Genomic DNA, 5,235 nt, shown 5'->3' with positions numbered 1-5,235 from the left:
AACCTCACATTGTTCCAGTGTCTCATTATAAAGCAAGTTAAGCTCTTATTTTATCAGTAATGTGGATTAGTCTTATCTTTTCTCAACTCTATGGCCCTTTACAATTAATGTAACTGTATGGGAATAAAGCATTTATGGAATGATAACCTTTCCAAAATTATAGTTCATCTGGGTTCTTGGGTTATTTATGTAAATCATTTCCTTCTATTGTAAATATCTCAGTTAATAAGCAATTTCTAGGTGGTACACAGTTCTTGTGATAAAAGTCAAAAGTATGTCTGAACATGTGTTTTTACACTCAAACATTTGAGGAATTAAAATAATAATAATAATAAACACTCAAGCATTTGTTATTGATTAGCATTTTTAGGAAAATATGATATCTTTTTGTCTCAGTATCTCCAATGCTTAACCATAATATGCATTCTATAAAAGATTGATGAATGCTGTTCTTAACCAAGGCATTTTAATAATGTACCCAAGAAACCACACACAGTGCATAAGAAGTGCTCGAGGATAAGCAAAGATTAGATTTGTCCAGCAGTACTAACAGGGTGATAGATAAAAGTAGGTAAATTTGTGGAACAATTTTGAGATACAAAGAACTTTTGTGTCTGGAACAATCCAGGAACCTATGCAAAGTGTGTGCAAACTATACAAGCTAAACAGTTCTGTTCAGAAAAGCAAGTTAACCTAAAGAGATATGGGGGAATAGGTATTACAAAACATGGTCTGGAGGTGAGCTTGCACAAATACAAAGTAGAAAAGAAATCAGGAAGAAGAGATTTTAAGTGTTCAGTATGACCCTGCATTTGATATTCAATGTGCATTCAAGTATCTAAGCAAAATGTAATTATATAAAAAAGCTTTAAAATTTAGAATGGTGTATCCTAAACAATCCTAAGCAAAAGAATATAATTATCACATGGTAATGGCCTTTCTAGAGCTCTGATAGCACAGTTATTAAGCATTTGGCTGCTAACCAAAATGTTGGTGGTTCAAACCCACCAGCCACTTTGCAGTAGAAAGAAGTGGCAATATAGTTCCATAAAGATTTAGAGCTTTAGAAACTCTATGGAGCATTTCTAATCTGCCCTATAGAGATGTTATGAGTCAGAATAAACTTGACAGCAATGTGTTTCATTTTAAGATTTTATTGGTTTTTGGCTTAGTGCCTAAGGCAGTTGACTGCTAACCAAAAATCTGGTGGCTCAAACCCACCAGTCACTCCTCAGAAGCAAGACTGGTTAATCTAATTCTATAGAGATATACCCTCAGAAACCCAAGGAGTCATTGCAATTAGTCAGAATCAACTAGATGGCAGTGAGTAAGTAATTAATAGAAACTCAAAAAAGTCTTCATCCCAAAAAAGATCTGTTTCAGTAGACACTTGTGGTAATGGTAAAGAGAACAATTCTCTGGCATGATCTCAACAATTTTCCAGTTGGATCTTAAAAGAAAATCACTTCTATATTTTCTCTTGTGATTATATCACCAATTCTGCTTAAGAATATAAATATTGGTCACAGAGGACATCAAGCTCAATTGGCATAACATACTACACAAAAACATTGTTTTACGTCCTACTTTGGTGAATAGCGACTGGAATCTTAAAAGCTTGCAAGTGGCCGTCTAGATGTGACAACGTTTCTCTCCTCATCCAGAGCAAAGAAGAATGAAGAAAAGCAAATATGCATAGAAACAATTAGTCCAAAGGACTTGAAGACTGGTGATCCTCAACCTATATGACCATGAGACCAGAAGAACTATATGGTGCCTGGCTACCACTGTCAACCACTCAGAGGGGAATCAGTGCAGGAGGTCTTGGGCAGAGTGGAAGAACAATGTGGAACAAAACTCAAAATCATTAAAAAAAAAAAAAAAAGACCAAATTTGCTGATTTGATAGAGCCTGGTGAGACCCCTGAGATTATGGCCCCTAGCCACTCTTCAGGTCTGGAATTAAACTCACTCCTGTGGCTTCCTGCCAAACAATCAACAGTGAACAATTGGGTGAACAGTTACATCAGGTAGATACACTACTTGGAGTGATCAGTCAGGGGAGAACAGAAGGGCAGTGTTTGGACAGGGAGACAGCTCCAGGGGTGGGAGTGCATGGGAAGGAAGGACAGGGGGAAAAAAGAATATAAATACTGTATAAAGGAGATATGTATGTGGTTCTTCCATAAGTTAATTAAAAAAAAAAAAAAAAAAAACTTGTAAAATAGCTTTTCATAGTGAAAGAATATCTCTGAAGAGAAGAATCAGCACGAAGCTGGTTCCCATGACTTAGAGGTCAAATATAGTCCTGTTTTCCAACTTCTGCCATATTTCTGATACCACTCATTCCCTTGATGACACTCTTTCTCTATTGAATTCATTAATTCAATGGTCACATGAGACTCACAGAAATACCATATCTGCACTAACAACTTTAATAACAAAGAATGATATAAACAAAGGTATAAACAGAGAAAAACATAGGATAAGGTCTGAGAGGGATCCTTGGAGTTTGAATATCTCAAGGTGATATGCTAATCCACCAGGGAACAGATGTTCACTGTTCTGAAGAAGGACACCTTTCAACCAGGAACTGTTCTGCGATATAACTCAGTGGGTTCTACTGTTGCACACTCCTTCAACAGCTTCCAGCTCTGTCACCCAGGGTTTAATCTTTACACTTTGCTGCCACTGGCCAGGTCCATTCATTATCTATTTCTTCTTGTACCATGTTAACTGCTGCCTCCATTGCAGCCAAATGTTTACCTTTCTGGGAGAATCTTCAAGCAAGGTCCCTGTGTTCACCTATTGATTCTTGTGGATCAAAAGACTCTTATCTGAGCCTTTGTGCCGTGGGATTTTGTTTGTTTGTTTGTTTGTTTGTTTGTTTGTTTTCATTCATGGAGCAGGCCTCCCAGCCCATCTTAGTAAAGGTTAACAACCAGGCAGGGCTCCCAGCCAATCTGTGTAAAAGTCAACAAGAGGTTCAGGTGTCCCAGCAATCCATGTGAGGTAAACTACTGAATAGGACCCCTCAAACTTTTGCAGGTAAAGGATAATTCTTGGGCAGACCTCTCCAGCCAGTCTGGTTAAAAAGAAACCTGGACAGGACTAAGAAACCAAAACCAAATTGCCAAATTGTTTTTTGGTAAGGTGATTCAACACCATGAAGACACCCATTTTTAAAAATTACAGTGAATCAATATGTATAGTCGACAAAAATGCAAATATACTCCCAGTTTATTTATCTTCAATTTTAAAGTGATAAATAATATATTTTTGTAGAAATATAAAAGAAGGTTTCAGAGAAATAATGTAGCTGATTAGATGAAGTATGTTGTTGTTGTTATGTACCTTCAAGTCGGACCCCACTCATAGTGACCCCTCCTTGGGCTTCTGAGGAAATATCACTACGGAAATAGATTGCCCCATCTTCCTTCCAAGGAGTGGCTGGTGGGTTTGAACCTTCAGCCTTCTGGTTAGCAGTCAAGTGCCTTAGGCACTAAGCTACCAGAGCTCCTAGATGAAGTATAGAGTCTTGAAATAAGTATACTGTATGTTGTGGCACACAACCTATTATGACTCCTTGGAGAAAAGAGGGTGGTATCCATTATTAGTTATGTGATATCTGCTGTTTTATTTAATGCACATAACAATTCTTTCAGAAAAAAAATAATATTATTTTTCATTTTGATGTGAAATTAAGGCTCAAAATGCTACAAAACTAACTATACAAGTTTGCACAGATAGTTAGCCAAAAGCATGTATATAAATCTACTTTACTGTTTTAATCACCCAATAAACATTTATTAATCATCTAAATTGGAATCTCTGGTGGTGTAGTGTTTAAGGCATTTGACTGCTAACCAGAAGGCTGGAAGTTCAAACCCACCAGCCAATCTTTGGATGGAAAACTGGCCAATCTACTCCTGTAGAGACACTGCCTCGAAACTCAAGGAGGGGTCGCTATGAGTCGGATACGACTGATGGCTTGGTTTGGTTTTTGTTTAATCATCTAATTTAGTCCAGAAACTGTAGTAGGTAACTACACCTCTACTCAAACATGGAATTTCATGTTTGTTTTCCTGTTTTTTCAGGTTATCACATTTTTCCTTAGGTAAATCATTTAGCCTGTTTGAGGGTCAGTTTCTCCATCCATAAAATGAAAAGTACTTCTTTTACCGAATCCACAAAATCAAAGCTATATATGTTAAGTCATTTTATAAATTATGAAATGCTATTTAAATATCTTGATTACAATATTTAAATAATCTATTTCATGCTTTCTAATAACGTAGGAAAATATTTTCCGGCAATGGCAAAATAAAGATTAGAATTTAGAGTAAGCATTCAACAAGTGTATTCAGCAGGAATATATAAATTACTTCTATGGGTAAAATGATGACATAGAGGAAACAAACAATAAAATTATTTGGAAGCACTTTGAAAATTTAAGTCAGGGTTAAAAATGTATAAGTTTCCTGGAGCTCTGTGTAGATTTGTAAGATTGAATGATGAAAAATTTAATGGCACCATGAATGTAGCAATTATTAGTAGCTTTTATTGCTCAATGGTTTGTAATGGATGGAAACTGAAGCTTGGCAGTCTACTAAAAACAGTTTAAAGTATGCAAGATATTAAGTACAACTGAAAATACAAAAATTGAAGCATAAGAAAAAAAGGAAAGAAAAAAAACATAAAGAGAGATGAAAGCAGGGAAGAGTGAGTGTAAAGGTAGATAGAAAATGAGATGTATAAAAAGCAGTCACTAGTGATCTTTATCATCATATAACACCATTTTTATTTATGGCATAACCAATTTCTTCATATATGAATAGTGATATTATATGGGTATATATAAAATATAATATTACATAGCCCTCATAAGATATAAATTATATTGTACAAAATTTAATTGTATTAAACAAAGGATCAATAATTGAGATCGCACAAATTAATCATGATTTCTTGGTGGTCAATTCATTGAAATTTACATAATGTCTCAATATTTTACATTTAGCATATCATCAGATAGATGGATAGATAGATAGATAAATTTTCCCATTAACAAAGTGAACAATGAATGGTATTACCAACACTCCACAGTCTAATGATAGTCATTTTTATATATAGTTAAGATACTGAGTTAAGAAGTTATTGTTTTACTTGGTATGTGTTATGTATCATGGAACCAATACTAGAAGATATTCTTCCACAATGAAAAAGAAAAAACAAG

Source organism: Orycteropus afer, unplaced genomic scaffold (genome assembly GCF_000298275.1).
Source record: "Orycteropus afer afer isolate SDZICR_OR568_19922 unplaced genomic scaffold, OryAfe1.0 scaffold00494, whole genome shotgun sequence".
NCBI lineage: Eukaryota > Metazoa > Chordata > Mammalia > Tubulidentata > Orycteropodidae > Orycteropus > Orycteropus afer.
The sequence above is the reverse complement of the archived record's forward strand: the minus strand, read 5'-3'. Positions refer to the sequence as shown.